General features: G+C 43.4%; 1 protein-coding gene and 1 pseudogene across 3 annotated transcripts in view; both read right to left on the bottom strand.

Moving 5' to 3' along the window:
* Positions 1-24,444, bottom strand: part of CD151 (CD151 molecule (Raph blood group)) — a 66,827-nt gene extending 42,383 nt beyond the window's left edge. For 2 of the 3 annotated variants that reach the window (XM_089653556.1, XM_089653558.1), the window contains exon 1: positions 24,306-24,444. The gene's annotated coding sequence lies outside the window, so the exon portion shown is untranslated. Of the gene's footprint in view, positions 1-13,190; positions 13,376-24,305 lie in introns of those variants that run through there. The other variant, XM_089653557.1, reaches the window with a different exon arrangement.
* Positions 4,256-4,374, bottom strand: LOC149445637 (5S ribosomal RNA; annotated as a pseudogene).
* Positions 24,445-24,928: the final 484 nt, after the last annotated feature.

The raw sequence follows: 24,928 nt of genomic DNA, 5'->3' as shown, positions 1-24,928 counted from the left end.
GTGGAAATACTTTGAATACTGCAGCAGCAATACAGAATGTACAGAACTGTATTAAATTCTATTTGGTCTTGTCTACCATATCAATTAGCTTAATGAAAATGCCAACATGGTTGTAAACCACACTGAAAAAGGTTGACATCAAAGACTGACTGAGGGGGAAAAAAAACAAAAAAAACCCCTTTCATTTTTGCCCCCCTCCCTTTCCAGGGGAAGATAGCCGAATAGTACCCAACGTGCATTGCAGGATCATGGCTCATGGATCAAAATGCTAGATTTGCTGGGTGGAAGGAGTACGTTATTTGTTCTCAACCCAGCAGGCAAGGCAAGTGGGGGTAAGGAGGAAAATTTGGGGGGGGGGGGGGGGGGGGACAAAGGTAAATTGGTAGGTGTGGGAAACCATACCAAATTACCAAATCTTCCACATAAAAGTGCTTTCTTATTTATGAAGATAGGACTTTGTTCTCATATGACCTGCTTAACTGCATAAACTTCAGATGACACAGTCCGGTTTACACAGACACAATGGTGCGTTCACCAACATGAAAGAACAAGAGAATTAAAGAAAAAAAACAAACCTACCACAAAGAAATAAAGAAAGCAAGGAAAGAAAGAAAAAGCTCACAGATTTCCAGAATGAAGGTAGAGGGCAGCTGGAAACGTTGTGTAAGACACTGCTGGCTGGAAACCAAAAATGGGAAAAGATGAAGATGAGAAATTGTGGAAGGCTATAAAAAAGAAAGAAAAAAAAAAAAAACAACCACACACAATAATGTCTTTGTACTGTGCTGACATACCCACCATGACAGAAAAAGTAGGTGCAGGTATGGGCCTGTCTATGCCTCGCTGTTCTTCATCTGAGCAGAAACATTCACAGAGCATAAATTTGTTGTAATATAATTCAGCTTTCCTCAGCAAAGGATGGGGAAGACACTTACTTATAAATCAAATATTTTGTAACATTTGTTTTAATTTTTCCAGGTTAAAAAATAGAAAAAATATTAACAACAAAAACTGTGGAAAACCCCAATATAGGCATTTAATGCCGGTGTTTTCTTTCAATGTATAAACTCTATGGTTTTATAAATGCAGTGCTCTTCTTCATGTATAAGTTGCTCAAAAAAGTCAAGCTACATACATACATACATAGTTTACACGTGGAACTTATAGTGATTGTAAAGGCTCAAGCTTCTCTGTGCAGCATCCCCACCTAATACTCACCTAAGCCCACTCTCGATCAAGCAATGTGCACTGGAGTCTTTGCTATCCCAGGACTCCCTATCCTCATTGGCTGAGACAGCAGCAGGAGCCATTGGCTCTCACTGCTGTCAATCACAGCCAGTAGCCAATGAGGAGAGAGGGGGCAGGGCTGAGCTGCAGCTCATTGTGTAAACGGCCACATGGAGCAGCAGCTGAGGAGTGAGCATGCTCAGGTGACCCCATGGCAAGCTGCTTGCTATGGGGGCACAAAACAGAACGGAGGGGCCAGAGGTACCGGTGGGGGGCCTGAGAAGAGGAGGATCCAGGCTGCTATGTGCAAAACCAATACACAGAGCAGGTAAGTATATGTTTGTTATTTTTTTAATTAAACCTTAGAATCACTTTAACCAGTTCCGCACCGCCCTATAGCAGAAATACTGCTACAGGGCAGCACAGGTACGCATCATTATATACATATATACACATGGATACACACACATATATACACACACACACGTGATTTTGCCATTCGCGGCCTCGGCTGTCAATCATCAGGTCTCGGCCGGTAATTACTCGCTGGAACCTGGTGATCATAGAGTATCTCTAAAGGGGAGGGGTGAGGGTGGGAAGACCTGTATGTAAACAATACAGATGTCTCACATGTTAGCTCCTGCACGCTGCTTTGCATGGCTGTCTGCTTACAGTGAAACACAGACACAGCCCAAGTAGGGAAAAAGCACAGTTAACCCTTTGATCACCCCAGATGTTAACCCCTTCATGCCCAGTGCCATTAGTACAGTGGCAGAGCTTTTTATTAGCACTGTTCACTGTATTGGTGTCAGTGACACCAAGTCAGTTCCCCCCAGTGTCAGAATGCCTGACAGTCCCACTATAATTCGCTGATCGCCACCATTACTAGTGAGAGAGAGAGAAAAAAATTCCAGTATATATACCGCCATTTGTAAACGCTATAACTTTCATGTAAACCAATTCATTTGCACGTATTGGGATTTTTTTTTTTTTTAGCAAAGACATGTAGCAGAATACATTTTGGCCTAAATTAATGACGACATTTGATTTTAAATATTTTTTTTTACTGGACATGTTTAATAGCAAAAAGTAAAAAATATTGTTTTTTTTCTCAAAATCGGTCTTTTATTATTTATAGCGCAAAAAAAATAAAAAAAATAAAAAAAATAAAAAACTGCTGAGGAGATCAAATACCACCGAAAGAAAGCTCTATTTGTGGGGAACAAAAATGGAATGTAAATTTCATTTGGGTGCAGAGTTGCATGACCATGCAGTTGTCAGTTAAAGTAACGCAGTGCTGTATCGCAAAAATGCCCTGGTCAAGAAGGGAGGTAAATCCTCTGGAGGGCAAGCGGTTAAGGACAAGAACATATAAAACATGGTATCTTGGTTGATTCACCTAAATCAGGAATCTGCAAACGTTTGAATCAAAGGACCAGTTTACTGCCCTTCACAATTAAGGTGGGCTGAACTATGGCCAGTGGGAGTAGAAAATGCCTTGGCATTGGTGGGAATAATTGGTCAGTAGGAGTAAAAAACTACATTATTGGTGTCCGTGGGAGGAATAGCGCCCCATCATTGGAGTCAGTGGGAGAATTCATTTTTTTATCTCTGTTGTCAGTGAGGGGAATAGTACCCCATTGTTGGTGTCATTGAAAGGAATAGTGCCTTTTATCAGTGGAAGGAATAGTGACCCAAGGGACAGATAAAAGCAAGCAAAGTGCCACATCCGGTCCATGGACCACAGTTTGGAGACCCCTGACCTAAACACAATCGTGGAATAAGGCTGGTGTTCACTCTTCTTACTGCCAGTGAAAGGCTTTGCCTAAAACACACAGAGTGGACAGCGACACTGCAGGCAATTCTAAATAACAGTGCAAACACTATCCCGGAAATGGAGTAAAGAGGATGAAGCTAACTACAAAAGGACCTTACCATTTTTAACCACTGGCCAAAGCTATCAAAGTCTGCTGGTGATGGGGCTGTTCAAATGTAAAAGCGGATTGCTAAACCTTCAAGTGAAGGTATATGTAACCCACAGAGCCAAGTATATTCTCAAAGTGTCCTAACAGGCTGTGAAAAGATGGCGTGTTCCTTCAAAAACAAAAAAAAGACAAAAAAAAAAACACCTATGCCAGCAAAAATGAAGTCCCAGCAACTGTAGGCAAAATTCAAACACGTGGGTAAAAGGCCACTCAACACTTCAATGCCTGGCAGATGTCCTCAACGATGCAGTCCATCCACTAATGGTGGTTCATCCAGGTGGATGGATACAGATGAAAGATGGGCTGCACCATCTTTGTGGAACAGTTTGGCTTCTCAAGTGGTCACCTACAGACAGTGCCCCTTGCAGATTACAGCAGCTCGCTGGGTGCACTAGTCTTGCAGCCATTTCTCTCACAGTACACTTAGCCAGGTGCGTCCATCTGCATAGAGGAGCCTGTGCTGGCCATCCTGGATGTGAGTCTCTATCTTCCTGGGTGTAGAAGGCTGTCCATCGCCCTAATCTCCCTGGTGGCTGTGTGGGTACCCTGATGCCTCCCCTCACAGAATACACAGTCCTCCCCTCTGCCGCTCTGCTCCCGCCTGTGTCTGGTGGGTGGGGTTTAAGTTCCTGGTTTCAAGTTACTCTTCTCTCTCCTTATTGAGATGTCAATCAAGTGACAGGGGAAGAGAGGCAAGCTGTGGTGATGTTGATGCTCTGGCTGCCTGGGCCCCACACCTTAAAGGGGCCATTGCAGTAAGGATAAAACACTTTGTGGAAATTTAGTTTTTCTTTCAACAGAGGTCCAGCTTTGACCCAGCCATGCTGACATCACATGACAGGTCCATCACACAGATCATTATTCTATACCACATTACAAAGTTATGACGACAACTTCAATCTGCCTAAAATTACAGTTAGTAGATCACAGAATATTGCCACTATTGGCCAGTTCACACAGGAACCTCTTACTACACAATACACTGATAAAAGATTAGTACCACCTGAGGGTGGTCTCAATTTTGGGCCATGCAAAAAACTTTTAGCCTACAGCACCTGGTATTCCCAGGCGGTCTCCCATTCAGGTACTAACCAGGTCTGACCCTGCTTAGCATCCGAGATCAGACAAGATCGGGTGCATTTAGGGTGATATGGCTGTTGGAGGCTAAATGTGCTTACACGAAAAAGATATTGTAACCCCTCCGTATAGCAATTCAACCAATAATGAACATGTAAAGTAAATAATACGAAAACAAATATAACTCTTGTAACTGTCCCAAAATAGAGTATTTGAAAATTCCAAAGGGGGTAAAAAAAAAAAAAATATATATAAAAAACAAAATGTGACTGATCTTCACCACGTGTTCATAACCGTGAAGTGTAGATGACTCACTCACCAGATCCTTTGACCTCAGTTATGGTGGTCAAATGCGCCTTTGGTTATATAGGGAACCACCCTTTCTTGTTGGATTCTCCATTTTTCTCCCTCTAAATCTCCATGGATTATAGCCAGATATAAGGGATTCCATTAGGTTTTCCAGTAATATACTTTAGGTTGGTTTTAGATATTCCTCCCACAGGAATGCAGCCGGCCAATGAATGAATCAGACAAGTAAATAGCTTATCTAATTGTAGTACTGTAATAGGAATCAAAATCAGACAAAAATATTCCACTCACTTGTACAGGTGCTTGTAAACCAGCACCAGTGTTTCAGGTATATATGTTTTTAAGATGGCCGCATTGCACTTCAAGCCCTGCTTTCACTTAGCTATTCCTGGACACAAAAGTGACGTAATGACGCTCCAACGTATGTTTCGCCAAAAAAAAGCATCTGCTATCCATATTGAATGTGTGGATGAGGAATCTAGTCTGTATTTTTCACTCAACCAGGGGTGTGAATTTTTTTTTAAAAAACTACTTGTCCAAGGACCAAATCGGGTCCCAATCTACTTGTCCTGATAACACTTTTTTTTTCAGGATGGAAAATATGAAGGGTTGCTGTTTATTAAGCAGAGGTGCTTTTAAAACCGGAGGAGGCTTTATGGTAACCAAAAACTTTTGTTTTTTATTCTTTTCTAGAAAATGTCTTAAAATATCTCTTCTTGATTTTCTTCTTGTGTGACGTCACATCCGCCCAGCTAGCGGTTCACGCTGGTTACAGGTACTTCTGGTTCTGGTTGGACGATGGTGCCTGGTACTTCTAACCATCCAAAGCAGCGTGGGATCCCATAAACCATCCACAGCGGCTAGAACTCCACCGGACGGATTCCTGCAGGGCTAGGATCACGGCCACACTGCTGGGCTTTTTTTTTTTTTTTTTTAACACTTCCTTTGTGGGTTTTACCAATTTGTGGCTTATTAAAATATTTTTATACTGTACTTAGAGAAGGCACCTCTCCTCCCTTGTTATGCATACAGAGCTGGCTTACTCAGACAGCTGCCACCTAAATAGCGGTTACCCACAACAGACTTTATTGGGACTTACGGACTGGTTACAACATACATTTGTGCACTGACAATTTCTTTATTAAAAGGGTGTACAGTCACCAGGAATCTTCCAGCAATGAAAGTTTAATGATTAACCCTTTTATTGCTGGCAGAGACCCCAGCTGGAAGTACATGATTAACCCTTTCACTACTAGCCGATCCCAAATGGAAATGCATATTTCCACCAGGGATATGCTAGCAATGAAATGGTTAATCATACAATTCCAACAGATCCAAAAGGATTAATCATGCACTTCCAACTGGGATCTCATCTACCAGCAATAAAAGGGTTAACCATGTCCACTCACCATCTTCTAGCAATTAAAGTATTAGCATGTGCTTCCAGCAACAAGGAGTGATCACCTCTGAGACCAGCCACACCCCCCTTGAGTCCTGCCCAATCACTATGAGCCCAGCAGCAGGCTCCACCGGGGTCAGGGATGAGTAGGACGTTGGGGAGCCGCCTGATCTCTGCTGGGGGAGCAGCGAGCTGGCGATCTGTCCCTGGCATGCTCTGCAGTGGTTTCTGCCACTGCCGCCTCTATGGTCAGCTGCCGGAGGTTCCAGCTAGTTGATGGGGACAGCCCGCGGAAAGCAACATGAGGGTGGCTCTAAAACCTGCTGCATGTTCCGGGTGCTAAGAAATCAACATTCCTGACTCAAACCATTGGTTGAAATTTTTTTTTTTTTAAATTAAAAAACAAAAAAAAAACACTGACATCTATGAGCTACCGAAATTTAAATATCAGTTTGGATTCAAAAGGAAGATAAGAAACCTCCACGAGGAAGATCTCTTATAAGAAATTAAAGTATTGCTAAACCCAGGACCCTGCATTCATTATATCTGGTCTCCCACAGTACACAACATGGAAGTGCAATTATTTTAGTAAATATAAACTGCTAAATACCTTTTCTCATCAGCAGTTTGGGCAGTCTTGTTACTTCTATCAATGTTCAGCAGAGCACTGGTTAAAGCTTGGAGGAGTTTTCATTCTGCTCTAGGAGGATGCAGAACCCCTGACCTCTGTCTGGACAGTGCTGATTGGCCCTGTGCTGATCACATGCACTCAAAAAAAAAAAAAAACCCCTTCTTTAGCAATACACACCAAACTGAGCATATGCAGAGTGACTTAACACTGTCTTATCAGGATATAAGAGGGGGGACACTGGAAGGAGAGGATCAGAGAAGACAGGACCAAACAGCCTTTTTACAAAATGCAGAGGATTAACCCCTTAGGTTCCACAGAGTATAACAGCATACTTTACTGCATATACAGTGATTTTACTATTGTGGGTTTAGTAACAGTTTAAGTCACCCAGTGGATGTTTCAATTGCTGGCATCCATCTAAAACCATAATCGGTTTTGGACAATGTTTAACAGATAACTGCCAAAATAGAGATGAAAGGAGCTTATGTTACTATTGAATTCAGCAATGTATTTTCTGTGTTAAACCAATATGATGTGTGTTCATCGTTCCAGTCAAATTAAACAAGCAAAGCCAAACAGATTATGAAATTAAGAAATGATAATTGTGCTGCTGTCATATCACATCTTGCTTTCTCGGGGGTTATTCCTAACACATTCTGTTAATCGTAACATAATATTGGATCATGGATCAGTTACTGTAAATGTGTTGACTTATTTGCAGAGTTGCCAAACCTTGCGGCCCGCTTCCTTCCCAGCTAAAATGACCCTTATTTTTCTGCACACACTTGTAATGTATTTGGAGACATAAGGTCGAGTAGTTGTGTAAACCAATTTTTGGACACATTTTTGTTATTTTACATATTTTTCATCTCATCTGCCACACAGGCCCATTAGGTGCACACAGCATTTTTTTTTTTTTTTTAGAAATGTGCCCTGTCTGTATAGATTGTTATAAAGTGATCCCAATCCATCACTTGTGGGTGGAGTAGTTCTTTGATTATGGTCTGGATTTCATCTAATTGGCAATATATTTTGTAACTCCTTGTAGCCTCTACAGTATTATAAACATGGAGGAAAAAAAAAAAAAAAAAAAAAAGCTATTATCTTGCTGACGCCAATGATTCACACATGTTGGTGATTCACTCCCATTCTCCAACCATTTCCTGTGAGATTCTGTGTCAGCGGGATGATGTTTACTGAAAAATAACATTCAACTGTCAACCCAGGCCAAATGTCATAATTGTCTAATGCCGACCATACACTATCAGTCTGCAGTTTAAATCATTATTATTATACAGTATTTATAAAGCGCCAATAGTTCGCTCAGCACTGTATATTACAAAGGGGGACAGAACATGTGACAGAACAATACCAATACAATGCAAAACATGAGGGGATCGAGGGTCCTGCTCTTTCAAGCTTACAATCTAGGATCAAAGAAAACCAATGCTAAACAGCGTGGATGGACAAATCACACTCCTGGCCTATTGTATATTGACCACCACCAGGAGATGATTTCAAGTGGTCGTAAGGGTTTTTTTTGTTTTTTTTTTTTAAGTAAAATAATAAAAACATACAAGGGTATTGCCCAGAGCACCTCCAACATCATTCAACAGAATCAGATGTCCTTTCTTCTACCTAGAAAGATTCTTGCCCAGGAACTCAATGGTCGCCATGGACATTGGAGGGCAGCCAGACAAATCGTGCCCCAAGAGCTGGAGAGGGCTCCATAAACATGCATAGACAGCCCCCTCAATAGCCAATACAGAAGTAAAGCTGACCACTTGCCACCATAAACATGAGATTTCTGCGCATCACAAAAATGGACAAGCTACAATAAATATAGCGGGAAGAAATAAAGAGCACTCTTATGGGTGGAGAAATAGTGACACTTTCTAACATACCCAATCATCAGTTACCCCAGTAACATTACAAACATCAATATGAGCTTCTTACATGATCCAGACATCTACCATGGATATGCTTAGAGCAAAAAAAATAAAAAAACACAACCCTGCAACCAGCTAGTACTGCAACTCATTTTGAAATTAATGCATATAACAGCATTGCCCTCAGATGGTCCTAGGTTCCAATAATTTGTTCCTGGAAGAGCCTTGGCTTAGGATACCGATAGGTCAAATATATATTTTTATGTATATTTTTAGAGATCAAAGTAAAAAAATCTACACATTCAAAGGCATTAAAAAACAAAACAAAAATAAAAAACTAAAACCGCTAAGAAGGTGCTTATATTAAAAAAATTCATCGAAACTGCATGTAAATTCATTGTGTGTGAATGGGGTCAAATCAAAGTCTCAGGCTATATTCTCTGCAGACCAAATGTTATTTATTGAAAAAAGTGTCAATGGGGAAAATATCACCTTACACCACTAGATGGAGCTGAGCACACTTATTTCCCATGATACTCTGCACCTTCTACTGACCATAATGCAGTAGTTTCTTCATTCTCTGTTTATTTTTCAATGAATAATATTTGATCTGCAGATATTACAGCCTGCAAACATTCGATTTGCCCCATTTGCACATAATTAATTTCCATGCAATTTTAAAGGATAAAACAGTCATGCTATTTTTTTTAAAAATATATACAGTCAGGCTCATAAATAATGGGACGTCGACACAATTCTAACATTTTTGGCTCTATACACCACCACAATGGATTTGAAATGAAACAAACAAGATGTGCTTTAACTGCAGACTGTCAGCTTTAATTTGAGGGTATTTACATCCAAATCAGGTGAACGGTGTAGGAATTACAACAGTTTGCATATGTGCCTCCCACTTGTTAAGGGACCAAAAGTAATGGGACACTTGGCTTCTCAGCTGTTCCATGGCCAGGTGTGAGTCATTCCCTCATTATCCCAATTACAATGAGCAGATAAAAGGTCCAGAGTTCATTTCAAGAGTGCTATTTGCATTTGGAATCTGTTGCCGTCAACTCTCAAGATGAGATCCAAAGAGCTGTCACTATCAGTGAAGCAAGCCATCATTAGGCTGAAAAAACAAAACAAACCCATCAGAGAGATAGCAAAAACATTAGGCGTGGCCAAAACAACTGTTTGGAACATCCTTAAAAAGAAGGAACTCACCGGTGAGCTCAGGAACACCAAAAGATCCGGAAGACCACGGAAAAAAACTGTGGTGGATGACCGACTAATTCTTTCCCTGGTGAAGCAAACACCCTTCACAACAGTTGGCCAGATCAAGAACACTCTCCAGGAGGTAGGTGTATGTGTGTCAAAGTCACCAATCAAGAGAAGACTTCACCAGAGTGAATACAGAGGGTTCACCACAAGATGGAAACCATTGGTGAGCCTCAAAAACAGGAAGGCCAGATTAGAGTTTGCCAACCGACATCTAAAAAAGCCTTCACAGTTCTGGAACAACATCCTATGGACAGATGAGACCAAGATCAACTTGTACCAGAGTGATGGGAAGAGAAGAGTATGGAGAAGGAAAGGAACTGCTCATGATCCTAAGCATACCACCTCATCAGTGAAGCATGGTGGTGGTAGTGTCATGGCGTGGGCATGTATGGCTGCCAATGGAACTGCTTCTCTTGTATTTATTGATGATGTGACTGCTGACAAAAGCAGCAGGATGAATTCTGAAGTGTTTCGGGAATATTATTTGCTCATATTCAGCCAAATGCTTCACAACTCATTGGAAGCCGCTTCACAATGCAGATGGACAATGACCCAAAGCATACTGCAAAAGCAACCAAAGAGGTTTTTATGGGAAAGAAGTGGAATGTTATGCAATGGCCAAGTCAATCACCTGACCTGAATCCGATTGAGCATGCATTTCACTTGCTGAAGACATAACTGAAGGGAAAATGCCCCAAGAACAAGCAGGAACTGAAGACAGTTGCAGTAGAGGCCTGGCAGAGCATCACCAGGGGTGAAACCCAGCGTCTGGTGATGTCTATGCGTTCCACACTTCAGGCTGTAATTGACTGCAAAGGAATTGCAACCAAGTATTAAAAAGTGAAAGTTTGATTTATGAATATTATTCTGTCCCATTACTTTTGGCCCCTTAACAAGTGGGATGCACATATGCAAACTGTTGTAATTCCTACATCGTTCACCTGATTTGGATGTAAATACCCTCAAATTAAAGCTGACAGTCTGCAGTTAAAGCACATCTTGTTCCTTTCATTTCAAATCCATTGTGGTGGTGTATAGAGCCAAAAATGTTAGAATTGTGTCGATGTCCCAATATTTATGGACCTGACTGTAAATACACCTTTTAAACAATAAATCATTGTCACAGTAGCATGTGTAAATATACTGCAGGTTCCTGTAAACTGTGTTCTATCCCAGCACTATGCTTCAACCAACAGCTCTCCTGTTATATGCTAACTCTAGGCCTTCAAAGGGTTACAGCTGTATAGACAGCATTTATTCCAGTCCTGTCCTCAGCAATTAATTAGGTCTAGGAATTCTAGCTGCAGTAAGCGCTCACATAAAAATGCACTGCAAAGAAATGCCAAGAGGATTCTGGGTAAGCGCAATCAGTAAATGGCTTTAAATGACCCGTCCATAGTAGTAGATTAAATATGATAGCTTCCCGAGTGCTGGAATATTGTGTTTTGTTATACACTTAGACATTTTTAAAAATAGAACAGCATTTATTTTCGTGTGTCTCCCAAATAGTCTCCCTGTCATGCAGATGTTACATTTTCTGGTTCAAGAATATTAAAAAGGTATTAGGTTATAAACACAAAACCCTCACAGGGTTTCTAGAAGTAAAGCAATTACGATCTTCAAGTATAACATAATTATCTAAAAACCAGCTAATCCTCAGCGTTATTTGGGGTCTGTGCCCACCACTCATCATAGGGGGATATGCACACTGCCATATGAAAATACAGCACAACTAATATACAGGATCTTGTCTGGCAGAAGCTGACACCAAGATCCTGCTAAAAGTTTGAGCATGGTTTATATGCATACAGTGTTACAGCATAAATAGCTCCACTGCAGTCAGCTTCTCCAGGAAACCTCCTAGCATCCTCCATTACAAGGACACAGGTGGCCACTGCTACCTAGCATGATACATTTCTTCCCCAAGAAGCAACCTAGCATCCTCTGTTGCTAGGAGGTAGGAATCTTCTGTTCCTGCTGCCTAGTGTCTTCCGTTGCTAGGAGGTAGGAATCTTCTGTTCCTGCTGCCTAGTGTCTTCCATTGCTAGGACGCAGGGGGGGCCTCAGCCGCCTGGCTTCCTCCATTGCTAGGATGCGGGGGGGGGGGGGCCTCAGCCGCCTAGCTTCTTCCATTGCTAGGATGCGGGGGGGGGCCTCAGCCGCCTAGCTTCCTCCATTGCTAGGACGCGGGGGGGGGCCTCAGCCGCCTAGCTTCCTCCATTGCTAGGACGCGGGGGGCCTCAGCCGCCTAGCTTCCTCCATTGCTAGGACGCGGGGGGCCTCAGCCGCCTAGCTTCCTCCATTGCTAGGACGCGGGGGGCCTCAGCCGCCTAGCTTCCTCCATTGCTAGGACGCGGGGGGCCTCAGCCGCCTAGCTTCCTCCATTGCTAGGACGCGGGGGGCCTCAGCCGCCTAGCTTCCTCCATTGCTAGGACGCGGGGGGCCTCAGCCGCCTAGCTTCCTCCATTGCTAGGACGCGGGGGGCCTCAGCCGCCTAGCTTCCTCCATTGCTAGGACGCGGGGGGCCTCAGCCTCCTAGCTTCCTCCATTGCTAGGACACAGGAGGTTTCTGCAGCCTAGCACCCTTCATCGCTATTGCTTTTATAAGCCAATACAGTATATTTGTGCTGTATGATAAACACATGTAAAAAACAGGAGCACAAATATTTTAATTTAGAGTATTAAAAAAAAAAAAGCCACACTGAGAACATGCAAACTCCAGACAGGTGGTGCCATGGTTGGGATTTAAATCAACGACCCTAGTGCTGCCAGGTAGAAGTGCTAACCGTTTAGCCACTGTGCTGCTCAAAGTAGTATATATCCAAATAAAATTTAGCAAACTTATGAGTTCTCCTAGGACAGATCAGGGGAATCAAATATTTCAGTCCTTGATAGATGAGGTCAAAATCAGGAGAATGGATAAATCAATGGCTTGGCTGATAGTGTCAATCACCTAAATGACTGATTTATGCATACCAAGTCCAGCTCCTATATACATATGCTGTATGTGTATATATAGTAATATTTAAGCAAGCGCTATTTAAAATGTATAAATGAATAAACCAATATAGTAAAGCAGCTTGCAAAAAGAAAAAACCTAAATCCTTAAAAGTAACTATATCACAATTGCAGCGCTAAAATAATATCAAATAGCAATATAAAGTGAGACAAAACTACCAAGGAGCGCAACAAAGTTTAAATAGTGCGTCGTCCTATATGGACGAAAACCAGTGACAAACGCACAATATAAACGTATAATAGTCCACATAGGTTCTTCCTTAGATATGTGCTTGTATCATCCAGTGTGTGCGGATAATTAGTAGCTCCTTCACAAATTCAGATAAATACGGTGCTCGTGACTCCTTGTAAGGAAAAAGAGGTGTGCTTGCACTCACCGGACACACAACCAAGTTGTGCATATAAAGGTCTATCTGTAGGGCACTAGTGGTCATCTAGGAACCGATGGGGATATGGTACTTCTCAAGTACTCACTACACCCTTAACAGGACTTCAGACCTCTCCGTGGGACCATCACAGCAAAAAGGACAGCTCCTTGGTGTAAACTCCACAGCAACTTAACGCTGGATCTCCACCTTAAAGCAGCTCCAGGAATAAGCCACCAAAAAAAAAAAAAAAAGGGCTAATATGGTGTAGTATTTTTTATTATTATTGTTATAGCCAATTGAAAACAGCATATGGTTCAATAGCTGTCAAAACCACATAACATTATTATAGCAAATGGAAGCAGCATATAGTTCAATAGTTGTCAAAACATAGAACAGGCTCAATCCAGCATGCAAGTGAAAGCCAGCATAAGCATGAGTGTGTATAGATGCTAAAACGATCAGGCATTCATGCTGAAAAATATATCTGAAAGTACTTCCGAAAGATTTCAATGTAATTCAAATATGGCTGCCAGCCTAGCACATGGACCTGGCAGCGTGTGACGTCAGCGCAGCGAGCTCATTCCTTGACGCGTTTCGTGCACCAGCACATTGTCAAAAGGGATAGCTCGCCTCCGAAGTCCACCGCTATATATAGATCTCCGCGCATGCGCGGGTGCCATTTTACCGGAGTCCGGCGGATCAACCGCATCACTGCTGTGACAACAGCCTACAGCTTACCTAATATAACAATTTGGCAGCTGGGCAAACTACTAGGCTAAATTGGGGTTGGAAATAGCTAACAATTGGTGTATTTATTAAGGAGAAACGAGGTTTCAATTTATATATAGACACTTACACCAAGCACCGCCATAGCAATATAGCCTATAGGAGATGTAATTAATATCATGGTGGCCATTTTTTCGTTGCCCACACTAACACCACCACAGTCACCATTATATTGTGGTATTGCTTATCTTAATAATGATAAAGCAGAACTTGTTATTTATATAACTCTGGAGATGGTGGTTAGTATGCTGAATCAAAGTACCAATATTAATAGAATTACTGTAAACACAAGAGTAATAATTTACTGGCCTAATTGTCAATAATAAATATACTACATCAGACCAAGAACATCAACTCCAGAACCTCTCCTTTCCCCTCTCACTTTCATTAGTTTGGAATGAGCAGTACACGTAAGATGTAGTCATGTACAATACAAATCCCACAGGCCATAGTCTATCTTGGGAGTAAGACAGGGCTACATTCCTATATACAGTGGAACCAAGGAGAAGAAACATAGCAATTGTCTAACACAGCCATCTCAACAAGGGTATCATGGAACCCTATGGTTCCTTGAGTTGTCGCCGATAGCCTCCCATCTGATGTTGCCTGCATAGTTCTTATGTCCATGGCTCTTGGCAGAACCAGTGACATGACACCAAATAAATTCTTCCCACTGACCACCAATGAGCATGCCATGTTTCCTACTGATCCATGGTGATTTGGTTTTAGTAGGGGTTTCCCTGAGAACTGAGCCCCTGTTCACACTGGGTGTGACTTGTCATGCAATCTGACAGATTAAAGTCACATGACAAATCGCACTGACTTTGAACAAGGTTCCTGCACTATTTTTGTGTGATTTCATGTACAACTCCCATTGACATGTGTATAAAAACGCACTGATCACTGGCATTGAAATCACACTTAAGTAGTGTGACTTCAAAGCCGCACCCGATGTGAACTGGGGCTGAAGGTTAATTTAGAAAGGCTTCTGTAACAAAATGTCAGATCAAAACAGCTAAAAAAAAAAAAAAAAAAAAAAAGTGTATTTGGAAGAGGCTGAAAGAGGCTAACAGCAATGAGAGGTCTTGTTTGCATTAAGAATGCACACTTGTATAGAAACAGAGTCTAGTGTGACGTTAATGTATGAAACTTGGAAATGCCTTTCCTGCATAATTTGCTGCTTTATACCAGCCACACCCTCCATAGAGGAAACACTAGACTGTGCCTGGACTTTGCTCTGAAGTCATGTACAACTCAGGATGTAGAGTGCCAGCGATGAGGACAACTAAAATCAACAAAGCTCCAGTGTTGTGGGCTATGAGACACTGCCACGGGGCAGCTGGATGATGTGCTGGTGTCAGCTTCATGTTGGTAAACTGCTGTGTGTGGAGATATTTGGCCGGCAAGCCTTATTTACATACACTCCATGCAGGTGCACCATCCACAATGAACAATCACACGCTTGTCTCTATTCCGCCAACAAAAACTGTCTTCAGGGCTAAAGCTACAGGAATTTCTGAGCGGAGGATGTAAATACAAGCGTTACTTATCGATAACTATTTCTCTGAACCTTCCAGGACGGCACATGTGAGGGATGAGAAGCTCCCCCCTACAGGAAACACAGTCAATTGACAACTGTTAAAAGTCCCCACCTGTCCCCTTGACCCAGTTTGTAATAAAGCAAGTCCCGAAACTGGTCCACAAGGGGAATAATTCTACATAGGTACTCACCAGATACTACTTTTAGGAGTTTTCTCCCCCCCTTAATAGGGTGGGAAGTAGGCCTGCCACCCTGGAAGGTTCATAGATATACTGTTATGGATAAATGACAGTTGTATTTCTCCTCTCACCTTCCAGGATGGCACACCTGAGGATAATCAAGTATTCACAGGCCTACCTTAGGGTGGGACCACTGCCTGCAGGACCTTCCTGTCATGTTTGTCTTCTGCCTTTTGCCACAGGGCTCGCTACTCCATCTGCAAGGTCACAAGAGGAGGATAAAGGCCAATTTCACCCATTTCCTTCCTGGATGGCTGCCAAGTTAGGCCGTGTGTCGAACACTATAGCCGCAGCACACACATGCACCTCTCCAGGAACCCAAACTTTCCCAAAAGAAAGGAAGGGAAGAACATGGCCATTAATCCAGGGGTGGCTAGCAGAGGGCCTCTCCCTCTTCCTTGTACAATCGCCAGGATGAGAGAGACACACACACAGAGACACAAACTTGTACAGTCTGCTGCAGCGGAACACATTCCCCTGTATCCAGATCGCAGCGGTGATGGGCCACGAACCACACAGACAAGGCAATCTGCCTTGAGATCTAGGTCTTCAGTTCATACAACACACTCAAAAGAGAGAAAAAAAAAAAAAAAAAGGGACATACTCTACTGCGACAGCAAAGTGCTGTGGTGGATAAAGATGAATGATGTCACAGATGTTTCAATAAAGTTAAAAACGTAAACAGTGCTATGAATCATTGAAGCGGAGTTCCACCCAAAAGGGGAAGTTCTGCTTTAATGCTTTGTCCCCCGCTCCCCATTAAGGATTGGCACCTTTGGGGAGCGGGTACCCGAATTTGACAGGTACCCGCTCCCACTTTCACTGCGATCACCTAGGCGAGTACAAGCGGAAGTTGTCCTCCCCCCTTCGTAGTCTTCAGGGACACGTGACAGGTCCCAGAAGACTACGGGGCCATTCACAAATCACAGCGCATGCGCAGTGGGCACCTGGCTGTGAAGCCGCAAGCTGTCACAGCCGGGTGCCCACACTAAAGATGCCGGTGCCAGGGAGAGAAGACGGCCGGTGAAACCAGCCATGGTGAGGACATCGTGGACTGAGGGACAGGTAAGTGGCTGCATTTTAAAAGTCAGCAGCTACAGTTTTTGAAGCTGCTTTTTTTTTTCTTCCAGCTGGAACTCAGCTTTAATACACATTGGCACTGCTTTCTTCACAGCGCACACTAGTGGCCTCTGGTGTGAACACACCTTAAATGTGTCAGCTTCCAGACTTTCATTCTACATTGTGCAATCTGGCAAAGACATGACCAAATCCTAACTTTAATGGAAGTTGCCTCCAAGTCGGATCCTCATCTATATTGCTTTGATTTGGATCCAACATTACAGGAAGATTACCCAGGCATTCCCTGAAAGTCGCTTCAGAGTCTCTCAAGTTGCCTGACAAAGTCGCACTGTAAGTCATGCGACTTTCAGGTCACAGTAGTGTAAACCCAGGACGCATACTCAAAAGGCAGAAGGAAAAAAAAAGTCATTACTTTTCACAGCCCAACACAAGTTAGTCTACAGTTCTTGTACACGTGACTTAACAGATGTAAATATAAAACGGAATGACATTTAGGTGTTGTTCACACAGGCAACATAGGGGCAGTGAAATAGGTGGTTGTATGTTTTCACCACCCGCCAGGTGCATGTGTATATGACCATTGGCCACGTTAGTACACACTGCTACAGTTGCAGAGCTTTCAAATTTATACTTTGGAGTTGATTTACTAAAACAGCAGAGTGCAAAATCTGGTGCAGCTCTCCATAGAAACCAATCAGCGCCCAGATTTTTTTTTTTTGTCAACACTTAATTGAACAAGCTGAAGTTTGAAGCTGATTGGCAGTTTAAGGAAATCAACCCCATTGTGTCTCGCAGATGAGACTGATGCCAAAAGCAACCCATTGAAGTGACGCCAGCACTGCAGCAGGCCTTCACTGAATAAGGGCTCGTTCACACTTGACTCATTTCTAACTCTTCCCAAACGCCCCTATACAGTTTGACAGGCATTTGAGGAGCATTAAAAACTCTGCCCAACCGCCTGTCTAACGCCTCCCCCCAAATACACTCTGCACGTTTTTGAGGCGTTTTCCAAACGTTAAAACTGCACCACAAATGCCTATAATGAAGTTAATGGTATTAACACCCTGCAAACGCCTGCCAGGTGTTTGAGGAGCCTCACCATAGACTTGAATGGGAGGCGTTGAAAGACTTCAACTCCTCCTGACTCAACATGAGGCGTCAATTTTGCCGTGATGCTAACGCTTCAGTATAAACAGCACTGTGTAGAATTTTCATAAACATTTGAGCGTTAACGCCCCCCAAACGCCTGCCTACAAATCACACACACATACATACACACACACACATATACATACACACAATTTTGCATTTTAGGGTAGAGGGCGTGGGCATGCCCTACCCGTGCTGCCATTGGTGGCTTCAGCTGTCAATCACTGGGTCCCGGCCAAGTATCACCGACGGGCGTGAGGTCTGTATGTAAAAACACAAAGGGAAAAGCCTCCTGCGCTCAAGTCTAATAAACTAAAATAGGCTGCTACACCTGCACCTTATTACCTAAAGTGGAAAAGCATAAAATAAAACAGTCAGTAAGTGTAGCGCTCTGTGACAACAAACAAAAATTCTCAACACAGGGTACTAATGTGACAAATGGTGAAACAAACAGTGAAAAGTCTCAATAAAAGGTAAATAATAAATCTCTCTCAGCAGTACAATAAAACTATATATATATATATATATATATATATATATATATATATATATATATATATATATATATATATATATATACACACACACACATATATATATACATATACACATACACGCACACATATACATACATACACACACTGAAAAATGAAATTGAGCCCCCAATACTGGGAGATATAACCTACATAAACAGTGACAAAGTGGTGCCCCGTGTCAACACGCTCAAATCAATACCAATATATGAACCACTAAAACCATAATAAGTTCAATAAAAAGTGAATTCAATGAATGAATACCTCACTCAGAAATAAAATATATATATATCAATACGTGCCACCAGTGTCCACAGCAATAAATTATAAACATGCAGGTGAACCTTGTGCGTTGTAGGCTCTGGTGATGACTCCACACACAGCTAGATTGGCTCCTCACTGCCTTACTGTGACCCCTAAAAGGGCCTAAGGGCCTTTTGGATCACGCCCGGATCCTCCTGGGTTAAAGCGTATCCTCCAGAAAATTTAGCAGAAACAGCATAAGTCTTCCAGACCAAGGACAAGCTCGATTCCCCTTTTCCTTAAATGGCTCTTAATCAGTATTATCAGCTCCCTTTGCTTCATAGAGGAGGGGCCCATGAAAACACAACACTTGTTCACCCTCCTGGAAGAGACTGATACTGGGCCAAACTATATATATTTATTATTTACCTTTATTGAGAAGTTTTCACGGTTTGTTTCACCATTTGTCACATTAGTACCCTGTGTTGAGAATTTTAGTTTGTTGTCACAGAGCGCTACACTTACTGATTGTTTTATTGTATGTAAACACAGATCTCTCCCGTCAGCTCCAGCATGCTTGCTTTGTATGGCTCAGACAGGCTACACAAGGTCACATGAAATCACACAAGTGATCACCTATGGTTAGGAGCAGATGATCGCCTCTGGACACAAATCTCATCCGTCCCTAGCAGAATGTATTCGATCCTTGTGCGATTACAACTGCCCAGCTATGCAGTGTCAGCCTGTCATTGATTAGTACAAGCTTTAGTCAGCAGCTGATCACAAACCTGGCTGCTCCCACCTCAGAAATATGCTGATCTAGATGGTGTATGGCCCTACACGGTCATTAGAAGGAGCCCCCCATTCCTTTCAGCCTTCATGTTGACCACTGCAGCCACTCATACACTTTGTCAGGTCACAAAAGATGAAGGATAATGCTGGTTGCAGCGGGCTATAGAACTGCCATGATACCAGAACACCCAATTAACAACCCGATACTTCTGGATCTAGTGGAGAACCTAGACCTGCTTCCCTGCACACTTCAATACAAGAAATAAGACAAAACCATGTATATCACAACACACACAACCAGTCTGTCTTCTGGGTGACAGCAGCCTGGAACCTTCAGCATACCATTGTGGTGTCACATTTCCTTGACCTCGGGCTGCACATTTTGCTGGTATACCTGCCCTGTTGTAGAAGAGCTCCCTAAGGGAAGGCATCCTAGTGACAGTCCCCAGTCATGACATTCCTGGCATGCCCGTCCCCATATTGACCATATCCTACGCTCTGAGCAAATACAGATCACATTTAGCACATTCTCTATTACAGCCATCCCACAAATCCATTAGGCTCGCTTACACGTGTGGCAGTCCATGCCCTCTGCGGTGCATCACCTTCCCGGAACATCATGGCAGCAGACAATGGGCTGTGGCTCCATTCCCTCAACCAGATAGGACTGGAAGTGTACACATTTGAACATGACCAGCAATTCAAACCTGCAGTACTACCTGAAACTCTTGCTTCCCATTTAATACATGTGCGGTGACAAAAGGGTGGGCTTTTGAGCCCACATGCCACACATATGCATCAATAGGCAGCTGAGGTTTCTGTGCCATGAGCACGCTCCCAGCACAGAGGCTTCGCTGTCAATGACAGCTCTTGGTACCCGCTAACAATTGGGAAACGGCTCCTAGTCACATGACCACTGTGACAGCCAACTATGGAAGTCACACAATTGATGATCCTTCCTGGCTCATGGGCCTACAGACCCCAGTAAAGGGATGCCAGGAAGGTTTTAATAAGGTGGTAGAAGTATTAAAGGGTATGTAAACGTCAACAATGAACTTTACTTGTTTGCTCCTTTTGATTTGTTATCTATACCACTGGAGGCATTTACTTATATCTGTTCAATAAGTACTAAACAACTGATGAACCCTTCAGGAAGCCGTGTCCTATGATCACTTCCTGTGTTCTCTCAAACCGCTCCCCTAGTACTTACCTTAGATTACAGAATGATAAGCCGTTATGTAGAGATCCGAGAGTGAAAGGGATTGAGCAAAAGACAACTGGGAGGGCTGACACCACTCAGTTCGCAAAAATGCCGTGCCAACAGGACGTATGGGTTAAAGGTTTACTCCATGTTTTAGGTTTACTCCATGTTTCAGGTTATAGCCATACTCAGGGTATACAGAAAACATGGGTGAATACAACATCCCCCAAATCTAACCCCCCCTCCCCTTTTAGCTGAATGGTGGGGTGCTTCTATAGTGCCGCATTCTGCTGTTAAGATTGGGCCTCAAGCACACTGGGTGTTTGCCCAGCTCTCCTGAATATTTTTCCCTTACAAAAAAAGTAGCGTCAAAAAAACACGCCTAAAGTCTCTTTATTGAAACATGTTTAGGCGCATCAAGCGCTTGGGCACCAATTCTTTTCATTGGCCAGAATAATAATTTATTCTGGCCACTGAAATGAACACTCAAGCACTAAACATTTAGATGCTTTACACACGTTTAGACACATCACGTGTTATATCTGAAAACTCACTGCTGTTTCCGAATGCCCTGGCAGCAAGGATTTTTACTTACTTTAAATGCCTGTGTGTGCATGGACACATAGGCTACCCCTGAGGGGCATTTAGTGGCAGAAAAAATAATAACATAAAACAGCCAGTTTTCACAGCGTTTGAACACCCATCATCCATGCAGGAGGATCCATTTAATGAAGATACTAGATTCCATCTGAAGAACAAGCCAGCATGAGGGAGGTGATGTCACCACACTTGTAGTCCATTCATTACTTCTTCCAGGCCCATAACATAAGCTCTATACCTCCATACAGACCTGGGGCCAGGCAGAGGCAATGCAAGAGCCTGTACACTGTGCTCACAATGTACTGATTGCAGCTGAAGTGCTTTGCAGGCCTCAATGCACACATGTAACACATGCATCTTTTTTTTTTTTTTATTACTGGTGGTGCATTTATGACGTTTGGAAAAGGTGAACACCTTTAAATGCATTTCCGGCAGATCAGCATGTATGGCTCCTATAGGAATACAACATGTGGAATGTGTATGTATGGCAGAGATGTACTGCACAGGTTTTATTTTGCCTGGTCATACCACTTTAAGTCTAGGTTCACACCTAAGCGTTTTGCAGGTCCATTTAACATGATTTCCTATAGTACACATTCACATCTCCGCGTTTTCGCCTGGTGTGTTTTTAGGAAAGGGTCAGGGACTTTTTTTAAACAGAAAAGGTTACGTTTTTGGTTCAATAGACTTCAATGGAGAAGCTGCAGAACTACATGTAGTGCGTGTTTGATGCATTTTAATCTGTCCGGCAACAAGTTGGGAAAAAAAAACAAACTCAAAACGCGTCAAAAACACATGCAAAAACGTAACATGCACAGCAAAAAGCACTGCAGAAATGGATGTAACACAAACTGCAGAGGTGTGAACCTAGCTGAAGGCCTTGTTCACACCATCCCATCCTACAATGTTTATCTGTGGGGGGTGGGGTGGAGTCCCCACACCAAAAAAAAAAAAAAACTATGTTGCAAAGGTGTGAGTGTAGTTTTGTGCGCTTCCATTAACCACTACTAGAATGCAAATTTTTTAAAGCACATCACTTTCACAAAAACACACAGTCTAAGGCTAGGTTCAGATCTGTATGGGTGGTGCCGCTGTGGATCTGCACAAAAATTCGTGCAGCCGCACCACCCACACAGAGGAATGCGGACCCGCGGGTGGGAGCCATTAATTCAAATGGCACGCCACACGCCCTGGAAATCGCAACCGTACTTGGAACCGAGGTTCCCACGCGGGCTGCGGTTTCAGAAGAAGTGCAGGGACTTCTTCCCTGCGTGTCCTGGGGCATGGGAATCCATTCAAATTAATGGGCTCTTGTACCCGCATAAAATGAGCATATGTGAACCAGGGGTAAGTCTAGGTTCACACCTAAGAGTTTTGTGGTGCATGTTGCAGAAACGCAGTGCAGTCCATTTAACATGATTTCCTATGGGACAGGTTCACATATGCGTTTTCACCCGGTGCGTTTTTTGGAAAGGGTCAGGGACTATTTTTAAACACAAAACATTGCATTTTTGTTCAGTAGACTTCATGGAGACACAGAAATGCATGGAGTGCCTTTTTGATGCGTTTTAATCTTAAAAGTTTTAATCTGCCCAGCAACAAGTTGGCAAAAAAAAAAAAAAACAAGAAAAACTAATGCAAACCTTATAAAAAATGCATGTGCAAAAACGCAAAACGCACTGCAGAAATGGATCAAACGCATACTGCATAGGTGTGAACCTAGCTTAATAGAGTTTAATGGCAGCCCTGAAAAACACAGAAGCTCTGGTTCACACTGATGCGGAATTTTCACTGGTTTCACTTCTAATCGCACCCCGTTTATACGAACTACTGCTTGTGTGTATTTCAAGTTAAAGACACCCCCGAAATCAATTCGCAAACTGCAGTGCGATTTGCAGAATCAGACTGCATGGGGTGTGAACACCCATGTGATCTGATTCTGGTGCGGAATAAAAAAGGGTCCTGCACTTTTATGGTGTGGATGCGGTGTGATTCAAGGACATACAAAATGTATGGTTCAAATTGCACCACACACAAATCGCATGTGATCTGCACAGGAATGCAGGGGGTCCCTGAGTGAATCACATGTGATGTGCTGCACCGCAGAAGCGTGAACCTGGGCTTAAGCACAACACAGAAAAACTGCACAGATGGAAATCAGGCCCAAGGCTTGGTTCACACCTATGCACTTTGCATTTGATCCCTTTCTGCACATGCGTTTGTCATGTTTTGCGTTTTTCCCCCCACTTGTTGCTGGGCAAAACGCATCAACTCATTAAAAACACACTACATGCTTTTCTGCAGTGGATCCCTTGAAGTCTATTGAGCCAAACCACAACGTGATCACATCAGGGGTGATATGGCATGCCCTGTGACTTGCAGATCGTACGCCAAGTCGCATCCCATTGTCCGCAATTGCAGCGGTCATATCGGTGCGGTTCTGACGTGGTCCCAGACACACCGATTTCTGCAGTAGTACAGGCACTACTTTTCATGGGATTGCACAGACATATGTGTCAGGCGTCTTGCAAATCGCACCTGAAATCGGCAAGTCACCCAACTTCGAAATCATGTGACTTCACTGTAAGTCACACGAATTCTAAGTCAGGTTTGATGTGACTGGGGGGTTTAAAAAAGTCCCTGAGCCTTTCCAAAAAACGCATAGATGAGAACGTGTCCCATAGGAAATCATGTTACATGGACTGCTGTGCGTTTGTGCAGATGTGAACCAATAGGAGACTGTACAATGAGATTGTGTGGTGTATGGGCAGATTCAGTCACACACACATTGACCTCCTGTGCAGGTATAGTAAGCCCCAGCATGTAGTAATATGGGCCGAGGAGGCCAGCCGGAGCAGTGACCCTGCCTGTCCCCTCACTCCTCCACCTTCCCACTTCCTGGTCGGAGCACACAATGGAAGAGAGACCCCACCTCCCCCGCCCCACACACAGCCCGCTCACCTCCGGACAGGGCCGCTCCAGATCCTGCAGACCGGGGAACAGGTTATATGTCAGCCGGTGTAGGAGGTCAGGATCCCGGACAGTGATAGACAGCCGAGCCCGGGACTGGAGAAAGTCTTCACTGAGCCACGCCCCGCCACTGCCTCTCCTCACACATTAACTCCGGGGGCGCCATGAGTACTGCTCCTCTCCGGGAGGAGGGCGCCATCTACCGGACCATTTACAGATGACACGCTTCTACCGCCTGTGTGTGTCTGGGGGTCCTCCGACACTCCACTCCCCCCATACACAGTTCACAACTCCAGGAGGAGGAGACTTACACACACACAGGGGCGGACTGACCATTTGGAAATTCGGGCACTGCCCGAGGGCCCGGGGTCAGTAGGGGGCCCCATGAGATGCCATTGGTACCTTTTTCATAGGCTTTTTTGAGTTTGGCCAAGGACACAGGGGCCCCATGATCCCCTATTGCCCGGGGGCCCAATGATCCCCTATTGCCCGGGGGCCCCATGAGTTGTCAGTCCCCTGCACACACATTTACAAATAACAATCACATAACTAAAGTAAAATCATTATTTGTGTGTTAAGGTTCGTTCACACGAGCAGTTGCGGCGGGAAGTAAA

This window comes from Staurois parvus, unplaced genomic scaffold, assembly GCF_062004578.1.
Source record: "Staurois parvus isolate SC_StPar_1 unplaced genomic scaffold, SC_StPar_1.0 ptg000715l, whole genome shotgun sequence".
NCBI classification, from domain to species: domain Eukaryota; kingdom Metazoa; phylum Chordata; class Amphibia; order Anura; family Ranidae; genus Staurois; species Staurois parvus.
The sequence above is the reverse complement of the archived record's forward strand: the minus strand, read 5'-3'. Positions and strand labels throughout refer to the sequence as shown.